This window comes from Pantherophis guttatus, chromosome 15 (assembly GCF_059756535.1).
Source record: "Pantherophis guttatus breed Tessera chromosome 15, ASM5975653v1, whole genome shotgun sequence".
NCBI lineage: Eukaryota > Metazoa > Chordata > Lepidosauria > Squamata > Colubridae > Pantherophis > Pantherophis guttatus.
The window spans coordinates 20,052,061-20,065,466 of NC_142077.1; the positions used below are offsets into that span (position 1 = coordinate 20,052,061).

Here is a 13,406-nt window from a genome sequence, read left to right on the forward strand (position 1 = left end):
GGCTGGGTCTTCCAAGGGGGATCTGGGGTTGCCCGGGAGGAAAAGGTAGCTGACCTCACCCCGGAGAGGACCCTCCGTGACTCTGAGGAAGATGGGGGTCCCCTGTGGCCCCTCCAAAGCCCCCAGCTGAGGAGACCCTCTTCATTGCAGCCTTTTCTGGGGAAGGGGCTTAAGCCCCCCTCCCTCTGCAATTCTGGGAGCTTTTGCCTCTTTCTCATCCCCCTCCAAAGTTTTGAAATTATTTGACCCCTCCCCCCTTTGGCTTGGCTTCTTCAGCCTCTTCTCCATCAGGCTGAGGGCAGGGAAGCTCCCAGGCAACCGTCTCTTCCCCGTCTTTGATTGGCTACAGGGTTGTCATGATGAAGGGGGCAGGAATAGAGGCAGCCACTAAGGAGAGAGGGGAGGAGGGATTTTTTGTCTTCCCTGAGAACTGGAGGATTTGAATGCGAAATCTGCTTTCTTTAGGGAACCCTTTATTTTTTTATGGAAAAGTAAAGAGGTTCGATTTTAATGCTTTATTTTACTGCAACAGAGGAAGTCTGAAGTCAGCACTTTTTGTTCTTTTCTCTCTCTCCCCCCCACTTTTCCCTTTCCCCTTCTCCCTCCTTCTGTTTCTCCCTACTTGATTTTGTATTTTTGTATTTAATTCTATAAATAATAAAATGTTTAAAGAGAAAAAGAAAGAACTGGAGGATTTGAATGTGAAATCTGATTTCTTCTGTTCAGATGCAGCCCAGAAACAGAAGGAATGAAGGAATGAAGAAAACAAAGGAATATTTAAAAATATATTTTTAAAAAAACAAAGGAAAACTTAGACTTTGACAGAAGAAAAATCAAAAGCGAACACCAAAAAAAGAGAAATTATCAAACTCTCTAGAAAAACTTGTTTAGCTCTCTAGGGTGTGATCCATGAGATATATAGCAATTAAAGGAAAGAATGGTAAAAGTCAGCCTTCAGCAAATCTATTGGAGACGCAGAGCAGAGAGATCGGAAGATGAAGTGAAATTGGACGTTAAACAAAATAGTGTCATCAAAGAGTTTATAGAGAACTGGTAGTAAAAAAATGCTTTAAAAAAGTTTTTAAAAAGGCTCCCAAGCTTGCGCGCCAGAGCTGATCCCCCCCCCGTGTTCTCCTTGCCTTCCCAAGCCTCCTTTTGGAGCTCAGCCAGGGAACCAGTAGCCAACCGGTCCAGGTTTCCCCACTGCTCTGAGGAGGATCTTGGGGTGGGCAAAAGGACTCCAGCTGCTGCCCTCAGAGCTGATTTGGGAATTTCCACAATTTCTGCTTTCTCCAAATTCAGAAAATATGGCCGTTATTGGCATAAAATTGAAAGCTAAAAAGAATCCTCCCCAAAGAATCTGGGATATAGTAGCAAAAAGCAATCCTCAAAAAATATAACAGGCCCTTTGTTAGAATAGAATTCTTCCGTTGGCATTTCCACGTGTTAATCTGATTGGGGTAAATTGTAGGGTGATATAGTAATATTTAATTAATTAATTATTTATTTATTAAATTTTTATACCGCCCTTCTCCTAAAGGACTCAGGGTGGTGTACAGCCATATTAAAAGAAACATATACCCATAAAATTTAAAAACAATTTAAAATATATAAAATTTTGGCCCTTATGTTAAAAACTACGAACCCCCAATAAAAATTCATTTTCTAAGCCAGCCCGGCCTGTTGGAACAAAAGAGTCTTAAGGGCACTGCGAAAGGTACGTAGGTCGGGGATCATACGAATGTCTGGGGGCAGTTCATTCCAGAGGGCTGGTGCCCCCACAGAGAAGGCTCTCCTGGGGGTCGCCAGTCAACATTATGTGGCCAATGGCACCCTGAGGAGTCCCTCTCTGTGGGAGTGTATTGGCTGGTGGGAGGCTATCGGTGGCAGAAGGCGATCTCGTACATACCCAGGTCCTAAGCCATGGAGCACTTTAAAGGTGGTAACCAACACCTTGAATTGCACCCGGAAGACCACCGGGAGCCAGTGCAGCTCGTGCAGGAGAGGTGTTACATGGGTACGCTGTGTCGCCCCCATAATCACTCTTGCAGCCGCATTCTGGACCAGTTGGAGCCTCCGAGTGCTCTTAAAGGGGAGCCCCATGTAGAGAGCATTACAGTAGTCCAGACAGGACGGGACAAGGGCGTGAGTGACCGTGTGCAAGGCGTCCCGGTCCAGAAAGGGACGTAACTGGTGAATCAGGCGAACATCATAAAATCTCCCCTGGCCACAGCCGTCATATGGTCTTCTAAAGACAGCCGTGCATCTAGGAGGACGCCCAGATTGCGAGCCCTCTCTGAGGGGGCCAAGATCTTGCCCCCAATAGTCAGCGATGGAGCTAACTGGCTATATCGGGACACCGGAAACCACTCGGTCTTGGAAGGGTTGAGTCTGAGCTTGTTTCTCCCCATCCAGATCCGCACGGCCTCCAGGCACCGGGACATCACGTCAAGGGCATCATTGGGGTGGTCCGGGGTGGAGATGTACAGCTGTGTGTCATCAGCGTACAGGTGACACTTCACCCCAAAACCACTGATGATCTCACCCAAAAATTTACATTTTTTATAGTTTTTTAATTTATTTGCTATTTTCCGTTATTATGATACAATCTTGCTAATATTCTGTCTTTAATAATTTAAACAATGTCTGATTAGCAAACTATTCTAATCCATTCAAGAGAACCAGGTTGGATGTATTAAAAGCGAATATTTTGCCTTTGATCTCAAATATAACACAGCTTTCTTCATTGCTTGTTCAGATCAATTATGAACCTTCTTCAGAGGCTCTGAGTGATAAAAGCAAATTCCCCTTTTCCACCAGATGCTCCCCAAACAAGGGTTGCAGACCAGGGTCTCCTGCTTGAGCAAGGGGTTGGACTAGAAGACCTCCAGGGCCCCTTCCAGCTCTCTTCTGATTCAAAATAGACTCAAAAAAACCTTCCCTCTGCAGAGAGCTTTGAATATCTCACCCCAAACTATGGCATATCAAGGACATTTCAGATTCCCTGAAACCCATTCAATGGATTAGATGGAATTACATTCCTGGGGGAAAAAATCCAGAGGCTTCAGGTTTTCTATTCCACTTTTACTCTGAGGTTTCCCATTGTGCTCAGGTCCAGTCTTAGTAAAACCCTGCAACCTTTGGGGAGGAAGGTGCAGCCCAGCAGCCCTGCCCTGGAGGCCCAGAGGGAGAAGACCTTCCCCAGATGACCTGCACTGGGCAACCGAAGGGCCCAAAAGCCCCTGGCCCCCTTATTGCCTGCTTCAAAATTCAGGCCAACCCCCCCTCCATTCCATTCACAGGCAGTCCTTGACTTACGACCACTGGAATTTCTGCCCTCAGTCGTGGCAGTCATGGAGTCGAAGCAGAGCCAATTTATGAGAGTTTTTATTCTATAATGGGCTTCAGCAGGCAAGAAACAGACCAGCATTTATAATACAACAGCATCTATTGACTTAAAACTGGAACTGAGGAACTGCAGGCAAATCCCTGTCATTGATACTCTGGGACCACACAGGGCCTCAACCAATCACAAGCCTTGAAAAAGACCCCCGCCCCCAAAATACGAATGGTCAAAGTTTCCCCCCAAAAGACTTGGAGTTAAGAGGGAGGCTCCTCTAGATTCCCTTTAGCAGCCCTTAAGACAGCTACAGGGACCCCATCCATAAGAGACCGTCTACCTGGGAAGATCCAGGCCTCTTGGGTAAAAAGGCAAAATGGGATCTTTGGGCTCTCTGGATACAACTGGATCTTCCCCCACTGGATCCCGTCTAAAAGAGGGTCCTGTGATTTGGGGCTCAGCTCCATTAGGCTATTAGAAATGGTGTCTGCATTTAAAAACCCAGGCAGAGAATTTCTCCCCTTTCTCTGCCCTTAAAAACCATCAAACGAGACTTTGGAGCCCAGAAAAAAAGGTCTGGACCTGAGCAGCAGAAACACAGGGAGCTGAGAGAGGGATGTCGCCACAACAACAGCAACACACACACACACACACACACACACACACACACACACACAGACAGACAGCACCTCAACACAAAGGGAATCGAACTGGAGGCTGAGCAAGAGCTGCATCCGTGAGTCTTGCTCAGTCCTCCAGCTGAGTTGAGCTTCCATAGGAAGAGGCAGTCTACCACAAAAGAGCCAGGCCTTCTGGGCCAAAAGGGGAGAAATTAGGAGGGTCTTGGGGGTCTTGGGCTGGGTAGAAAAGGTGGAGGAGGGGAGCTTTGATAGGATCCCAAGGGAGGCCTCTCATCTCCTTGGGGTTCTACTGGCTGGATGATGTCATCCCTCCAGCTCAACTGTCAATCAACTGTCAATCATCTGAGAGAAGATGGCTTTCATAGTCTTCGGGGCTCTTCCCAATTGTGTAGCCAACTTCTCAGAGGGCTGGGAAATTTCAGGGGTGGGAACAGCCGTTTCTTGTCTTCTTAGGAAAGGGAAACTGTCCACAACGTTTTTTTCAGGACAGTTTTATCTTTAATCCTTTATTGGCACTAAGAGCCTGGTTTGATTACTTTCCATATGATGAGGATCACACAGCATCTTTAACCAGTGGTGGGATTCAAATTTTTTAACAACCGGTTCTGTGGGCGTGGCTTATTTGGGAGGGGTGTGGCTTGGTGGTCATGTGACCAGGCGGGTGTAGCTAGCTGGTCATGTGACAGGGTGGGCATGGCTATGTGCATAGGGACTACTCAGAGGGCTGAAAAAAGTGACTTCTGACTGGTCCTCACACTATTGACCAGTCCTCGTACTTATGACTGTCCACACATTTATGCCCGTTGCAGCATACTTAACAACTGTGCCACTCATTTCACAATTGGGGTGCTTCCCTTCACCACGGTGACAAGATAGGGTGCAAAATCTAAAATGGGAGGACAGTTGTAAGTGTCAATTTCTCAGCCGCCCTGGCCCTGCTGTGAGCTCAGCCAAGTGATGTCTGGAGGTCTCCAGGAACTGAGGGGGAATTTGGCTTTGCAGAGTGAGTGGGACCCTCTGTGTGGAAGAATGGAGACTGACCCGAAGGCTCTGTGCAAACTCCCTTTTTCCTGTTGTCTGAATGGAGGAATTCAGCTGATCCCAGGCAGGGAGGGAAGTGGATGATGGGGCTCCAGCAGACTCTGATTGGGGAAGGAATCTTTCCCAAAGAAACAGAGAAACCTGCTGTGTCCCAGGGCTGGGAGGGGGTCCGATGCCCCCACTGGTTCCTACACAGCTGTGAAAAAAGGGAGTGAGTTAAATTGGAAGGGATGATTTAAAAAAACCCTCTTCCTCCTTGTGAGAAGAGAAATTCCTATATCTGCAGAAGGCTAGGACAGATTCCAGGCAAACAGAAGCAGGAAAGTCAGTTTTTATTTTAGTTATATTTTCCCCCAGTGTTTTATTATTTTTTCAAATAACTAAAGGAGGTGAACATGTCCAACTCTTCTTCCTCCTCGTCTTTTCCCCACAACAATCACCCTGTGAGGTGGGCTTGTCTGAAAGAGAGTGTCTGTCCCGAGGTCACCAAACAGGCTTTCAGGGCTAAGACAGGACTTGAACTCAGGATCTCTTGCTTCCTAGCCTGTTGTCTTAACCATTGTCAATGTTAAGGCAGGGCGGATTTTGGGCAAAGGCCCTGCTGGTCACCACTGCCGCCTCGTCTTCCAGCAGAACCCCAAGTCCCCCCCTCCCCCCCCCCCCGGGTCTTTCTGGGGTAGAGCAGCCCCATCCGAGAGCAAAGGGGAGAAACTCCTGGACACAGAGAGCCCCTCCCCCATCACAGCCCCTCCCTCTTGCCAAGACTCACTGCCTGTAGGGGGCAGCATAGAGTCTGGCCCTGAAGTCCTAGCTGGGCCCTGGGAATTGAAATCGGGGCCTCCTCATGATTGGCTCAAAGCCCCCAGCCACCTTTGACGCCTAAGGCGGGACTAGAACTCAGAGTCACTTACTGATTGGCTCAAAGTCATTAAAGGGCCCCCACCTACTTTTCTTCATAGCAAGATAGGTTGGCCACTGCCTTCTCCTCAATCTACCCCTGGCATTTCCTGGTGGTCTCCCAACCCTGCTTAAATCCAGTCTTCCTTAAGCTTTTCCAAATCAGCCTGCTCCTGCGCCCTACAGGTAGTCCTCGACGTATGACCAGAATTGGGTCCAGAAATACCATTGCTAATCTAGGTGGTCGCTAAGTGAAGTTTTTCTGAATTTTACAATGTTTATTACCACCGTTGTTAAGCGAATCACTGGGGTTATTGAGTGAATCCTGCAGTCATGAAACAAACCCCATTTCACCGACTTTACTGCAGGGGTGAAATGCTCCCGGTTCGGACCGGCTCGGGCGAGTAGGTAGCGATGGCGGCGGGCAGTTCGGAGAACCGGTAGGAAAAATCCCTGCCCCCGCCCCCCATGCCCAGCTGAGCCGCGCGATCCTCAGAGCCTTTTTTTCCTTTTAAATGGCTCTGACAATCCAAGCTCTGACGGTCCCAGCTGAGTTGCCTGCCAATCAGAGAACTCAGCTGGGATCGTCAGAGCCTTTTGAAAGCATTTTTTTACATGGTTTTATATGTAAAAAATGGTTTTAAAAGTAAAAAAAAAAAAATTGGCCACGCCCACCCAGTCACATTAACTCCCACCCCCACCCCCACCAAGCCACGCTCACAGAACCGGTAGTAACAAATTTAAGATTTCACTCCTGCTTTAACACGCGTGTGGCTCCCTCGTTGGAACCTTTTATTGAAAATGGTACAATTCCAGATGGATATTTACATAACCAACAATCATGAGTCTCCCAAGATAAGAAAAAGAACAAAGATGGGGGAAAATTTCTAACAATGGTATACAACTGTAGCCTTCAAATTGTAGGCCAGTATTCGGAGCTCAGAAGGTACCCCATAACCTTTTTTGGCCCCAAGGCATGTCGCTCTATTGATTACTTTTGTGTCTCTCACAGCTTAGTATCAGGGGCAACTTCGGTCTTGACGTTACCAAGGCCAGAAAGTGATCATCTTCCGATTGAGACGTCCCTGGCAATCCCTTCCGACTTAAGGAAAAGGAATTAAACAATCCAACAAATAGGCCTCAACTTAGAAATAGCCCATGAGAGAAGACTGACATGGAAGAGGGTTGATAGCAAAGCAGTGACAGAATTCATGAATTCACCACCTATGGAAGCCTTAGCGCATATATGCTCAAACAGTACGGGTGAACAAGAGCTTATAGTATATTTTGTGGACATATGACATAAATTGAAGCAATTTTCCATGACTACCAAGCCAATGGGCCCGTCTGATTCTAGTTACTCAACATGGTTTGATAACTACTGTAAGGAAAAGAAAAAACAGCTTAGGAAATCACTTAGGAGATATTTAATCAGCCCAAACATGGAATTACAGAAGGAGTATATCACCATAAGGCAGAAATATAAGCAGTTATTGAAGAGAAAAAAGTCCTCTTATATTGACAATTTATGGGCTGGCCTAAAACAGGCCGAAAAGCTGGCCTCACCCACACTATTCTGGTTGGAGGTCTCAAAAATTATTAGAGATAGAAAACCAATAAGTGACCCAAACATTAGTGCAGAAAGTTGGGAGAAGCATTTGGCCGCTCCAGCAGCAGCGGAAAGCTCTGATGAGGCTATATCCTCTCCGAGCTTGATACCGGAATATGAAGCCTTACCCCAGTGGGAAGAAGTGTCAGTCACGGAGGTGAGGCGTTTAATCTCCTCCCTGAAGAGAAACAAAGCTCCAGGACAGGATGCGCTCCCGGCATCCTTATTTAAAGACAACACAGCCTGGTGGGCGCCTGTCCTGGCGGGTCTCTTTACTTTTATCAATAGAACAGGGCAAATTCCTGCCAGTTGGCGTTCATCAGTAATTATCCCCTTACATTAAAAAGGCTCTAGAGATAACCCAGATAATTTCCGATTAATTCGTCTAATCGATATTTCAGCAAAAATTTATGCTAAGCATTTGCTTCATAAATTAGAGGACTGGATAATGAGAAATAACATCTTAGCTGAAGAGCAGTCAGGTTTCAGGAGCGGAAGATCTACTATGGATAATTGTTTTGTGTTGGACCATCTAATAACAAAGTTTAAGTTTTGGGAAAAACCTCTGTACGTGGCATTCATAGACTTGAAGGCAGCCTTCGACACAATTGATAGACAAATTTTATGGGATCAATTAGAGGCCATGGGAATTGAAAAGAAATTGTTATATCTAATTAGATTGTTATATACGGAAACCCAGGTAAGAGTTCGAGTGAATAGGACAGGATCGGTAACAAATGCAATCCCAATAAAGAAGGGCGTCAGACAAGGTTGCATCTTAGCCCCAACACTTTTCAACTTATATTTAAATGACCTTCCAAAATGTCTGGAAGATGTATCACTCCATGGGCCTAGTATAGGAACAAGACAGGTCAATTACTTGTTATATGCCGATGATATAATTTTGCTTTGGGCCTCACAGGTGGGGCTACAAAGGTCACTCGGGAGGTTGGCAGCATATTGTATAAAAAAATCTTTTGACAATTAACGTAAAGAAATCAAAGGTTTGATTTCATCATCCATATTTCATCCATCTAAATATCATCCATATTTAGCAGGCAACAAAATATGAGGAGTTGGGTTTTAAATGACAGAAGAATAGAACAAGTTCAGTCATTTACCTATTTAGGGCTAGAATTTCAGACAAATGGCAAATGGAATAAGCAGGTAAAAGCCGGAGCTCGGAAGGCCATGGCTCGGATGGCTCAATTAAACAAACTTATTTTAGAGAAAACTCCATCTTCATTAATCCCAGTGCTGAAGGTCTTCCAGGCAAAAATTGAACAAGTACTTACCTATGGGGCAGAAATATGGGGGTCAGTTAAGCTGCCTGGGCTGGAAACCCCTCAAAATAAGTTCCTGAGGAGAATTCTGGCAGTGTCCCCCGGAACCCCAGCCTGTGTAGTAAGGGCAGAAACGGGAGTCCATGCGATTGGCACTAGGGCCTTGTTGAAGACCGTTTATTATTGGTTGAGAATAATCGAGATGGAGGAAGGGAGGTTACCAAAATTAGCGTTAATGGAGCAGATTATCTCAAGTAATAAAAATAACTGTTTATCAAGAGTTCTGAAGCAGGTATCTAGCTCTGGTATTCCTTTAAATTGGCAGCGGTATGATCACAGGCAGATCCGAAATTGGATTGCACAGAGATTTAAGGACATTAGTGCCCAATCGGATATTGCACAGGTGACAGCAGTAAAAGTTTGCCCCTGGTTATCAGCCAATAAACAAATTTTTAAAATAGAAAAATATTTAACTGTGCCTTTATTTCCCGTCATAAGAAGATTTTTTACCAAATTGAGATTAGACCAACTTCAAACAAACATGCTTTGGGGTAGGTATAAGGGTATCCCTGTAAGAGTAATTTTTGATTGCCCCCTATACTCAGATTTGAGGGAACATCAGCTGGGCAGGATCTTTTATGCCAGCACCCCTAAGTCTAAAGAGCGCTTCTTGCAACATTGTCTGTTAGGTTCTAACTTGCAGCTGGTGAAATGGATTGCCAAATTTGCGGTAAAGTTGATGGAAAAAAGGACAAAGTTGGTGCAGCAGAATGTGGTAGATTGTAGATCATTTGATCTAATAATGTAATTTTAATAGTAGTTTTAAGACTGGGTAGATGCAGGAGTGACATTATAATATAATTTTAATCATATTTAATTTGTATCTCAAATGATTGTATTTTATTCCGATTTCATTTTAGATCGTATTTTATTCTAATTTCATTTTAAATCGTGTGTTATTCCAATTTCATTTAAATTGTTTTACCAAACTTTTGTAATGACTTGTTTCTGGAACTCTGCACTTTGATATGGCCCAAGGGCTAATCAATCAATCAATCAATCAAAATATTGCAACCCTTGTTATTCAGTCTGGATATTAATGCCTTACCAGGACTAGGAAAGGATTCTAAGGCACATGTCTAAAGTGCTAAATTATTTGTTTATTTAGCAGATGGGAAAGGTATAATTAGCCTGGAGACTACAGTGTTAGTACATACTATTTGTTTCACCACCGAGGAGTGCTAGTCCATTTAGTTTGTGCTCATGAGCTTCTCCAGGGTGCACCAGAAGGATGAACTAGCTCTGCACCAGAAAGACGAGAGGCGTCCTGTGGCATCATCCAGGCTATCAGCCTGGATCCATTTTGAATCTTCAGGGCTGGCTCAGCGGAGAGGCCTGCGATGGGAATCAGGGGAGGGAGAAAGGGGGTGAAGCCAGAGAATAGTCACCACAACGTTCCTTTCCCGTGGGACCGAGGACACTTGCTGACACCTGGGCAAGCGTTCCTGAACTCTGGGTGACTTGGGGATCAGGACCCTGATTGGTACAGGTGAGGGCTTGACAGTGGACAGGGGCAGGGATTGAGTTTAGTATAGGGGTTGGGAAAATGCAGGAATTCAGATTCCGGTTTTCCCAGATGTGCCAATATGACTTCTCTAATAAAGGAACTTGGGGGTTCTGGGCAGCTCAGGTGCTGTCAGAAAGCTCTCCTCTGAGGGAGGGGCCCTCCTTGGGATTGGCTGGGAGGGAGAGGGGCTCTGACATCACAGGTGGGCACGTCGTAGGCAGAAATCTTCATCTGTGAAATGAAACGTGTACGTGTGTGTGTGTGTGTGTGTGTGTGTGTGTGTGTGTGTGTGTGTGTGAAAGAGAGAGAGAGAGAGAAGGCGCCCAAAGATTCCCCAGGCAGCCCTCTCAGAGACCCCCAAGGCCTCGCTGACTGTGGGGCTTCGCCTCCCCTTCAGTCATCCACTGCGGCCCCACTCCATGCCTGATGGGCGGGAGAGGGGGGCAAAAGGAAGTCCACCGTCCCCTCCAGGGCTGGCATGAAGCCCCCTTCAGCTGCTGCCCCCCAAAACTGAAAATATCCCCCTCCCCCTTCCTCCGCTTCTCTCTCTGCGCCGAAGTCTCCCCTCCATCAGGTGAAGTCAAGGGAGACTCTGCCCGGAGACCGATGACGCTGCAGAAGGGAGAATTCCCATTGGTCCTTACGCTTTTCTGGGCACGTCCTAGGCAGAAATCTTCATCGGTGAAATGAAAGGTGTACGTGTGTATGTGTGTGTGTGTGCGTGTCCTGGCCAGATGCTTCCAGCCCCAGAGGAGGGATCGGGGGTCTGAACTGGGGGGAGGAAGCGTCGATCTCGGACTTTGGAGGTGGGAAGGGCCAGAACCAGCGGCTGCACCAATGAGAATTCTCCCTGCTTGAGCGCCATCGGTCTCCGGGCAGAGTCCTTTCTGGCTTCACCTGAACCCCTCCCCCTTTCTTCACCCCCTCCCTCCCCCTTTCTCCGCTTCTCTCTCTGCGCCGAAGTCTCTTCCATCAGGTGAAGTCAGGGGAGACTCTGCCCGGAGACCGATGACGCTGAAGAAGGGAGAATTCTCATTGGTCCTTACGCTTTTCTGGGCGCTCCCTATTCCGAAGTTCCAGGAAAATCCTCCGTCCCCCCAATGCAGCCCCTCCGATTCCGCCTGTGGGGCTGCGGGGCCCGTCGAGCTTCTGGCTCCTTCCCTTCGGCCACGGGCTCCAGAGCCTCGGTTCCTGGGCAAAGGCCGGCCTTTCTCCGCCCCTCCGGCGTTTCTCCGGCCTCGCCTCGCCTGAAGCCCCATTCTGGGCTCTGCAGCCTTTCTGCGCCTCCTTCGCTTGGCCCGGAATCCCCCTGCCTGAGCCAAAGGGGTCCCCGGACCTTCAGCCGTTGGTTTCTGAGCCCTTCCCCTCCCCTCCTTTCCTTTCCTTTCCCATTCTGTCCTTCTTCTCTCTTCCTTTCCTTTCCTTTCCTTTCCTTTCCTTTCCCATTCTGTCCTTCTTCTCTCTTCCTTTCCTTTCCTTTCCTTTCCTTTCTCATTCTGTCCTTCTTCTAGCTGCCTTTCCCTTTCCCCTTTCTTTACTACCTTTCTTTTCTGTTTTATGCCATGATAATCTGAATAAAAAATAATCAAAAGGAGCCTTTTCTTTTAAGAGCGCTTCTTGTTCCACGGCTGGAATATGCAAATTTCCCTTGGAGGAAAACTGGCAAAATGTCTTCCTGACCCACAGAAAGAGGGAGGGTTCCTTCACATTTGGGGTTGAGGGGCGGAGAATCCGCAAAGCACCATCCCTCTTTGGGGCATCTTCAGCGCACATCCCAAAGGTGCTTTTCAAAAGAGAGCTGGAATTTTTTGTTTTTTTTCCCCCTTGAATACATTTCGCTTCTAATCGAAGAAGCTTCTTCGATTCTGACTGAATGGTGGGGAATGGAAGGATCTCTCCTCCTTGCAGCCGTTTGGTGGTTAGCATTGTGAAGGTCAGCCGTGGGCTCTCTGAGAGGCCTTGAGGCCACCTGGGGGTTCAACTGCACCCTCAGGGTCCCCTGAATCAGAGGGCAAATGGGGGGGGGACCTCCTTGGAACTGGGGAAAGGACCCTGTTGCTGTCTTCGGAGAGAGCAAAGTCCACCCTCTGGACAGAGGAGATCCCTGGTTGGAAAGAGGGTCAAAGAGGCCATCTACGTTAAAACGGAACAGCCCCCTCTCAACAGAGGGGGAGGGGGAGGACCCCACCTCTCTCCTGTCTACCAGACCGTCCTGAGGACGTGGGGTTTGGGGGGGGGCAGTCCGTGTGCAAGGAGTCAGCCGGGTCTCTGCAGGTTTCCAGAATTGAGAGGACTTCTCCCAGCCTGACCTGCTTTCTGCCTCCATCCTCCAATGCAGCACGCAGGAATATTGGTTTCGAGAGAACCTACCGTATATCCCAGAACAGGACATAATATTGTACATGTGTTTGTCTTCCAGTTCTTATAATCTCAATGATCCTTTAGGACAATTGTTGAACAGGGAGGGCAAATTATAATTTAAAGGAATGGAGGAATAGTGACAATAATGGAAAATGCAATCGGTCAATTAAAGTCCAAAGAATAAAATGTGTAGCTATTCCCAGTTTTCCCCCCAAAGTTTGGTCAGAAGAGAGGTCAAGGAACAGCTGAGGTCTCCTTAGTGTTACCTGCTTCCATCCTCCAATTCCTCTGCCTTTCAGATGGGGATGGGCAACCAGAGTTCGACAGGCGTCCCCCAAGGTCTCTGCCACCTGATGTGGTTGCAAAGAGGGAAAGTCAAAAGGTAACCCAGACTTGGGGTGCTTAAAAGCAGAGGGCCAGTCTCTGTCGAAGCTTCTTTCCACGAAGGCTTCTGGGGCTACCGGAGCATTTTTAGGAAACACAGGCTGGGTGAGGGCATCTCAGGGCTTTCTCCAGAAGTGAGGCTTCCTGCTGAAAAAGGCAAAGGGCCAAAGGTGGAGGAGAAGTCATTGTGGGCAAGGAAAGATGAACTGGGACCTCTGTGGCTGTTGAATTTAATTTTAAATGTCTAGTAGGTGACCAGAGACCTGCTGGATCCCCTTTTCAG

General features: G+C 47.3%; 1 long non-coding RNA gene across 1 annotated transcript in view; it reads right to left on the reverse strand.

Annotated features, from left to right (window-relative positions):
* Positions 1–13,091, reverse strand: part of LOC148112057 (uncharacterized) — a 152,573-nt gene extending 139,482 nt beyond the window's left edge. Inside the window, exon 1 of the long non-coding RNA XR_015730041.1 lies at positions 13,006–13,091. This is a non-coding gene — a long non-coding RNA (uncharacterized LOC148112057). The remainder of the gene's footprint in view (positions 1–13,005) is intronic.
* Between the last annotated feature and the right edge of the window lie 315 nt (positions 13,092–13,406).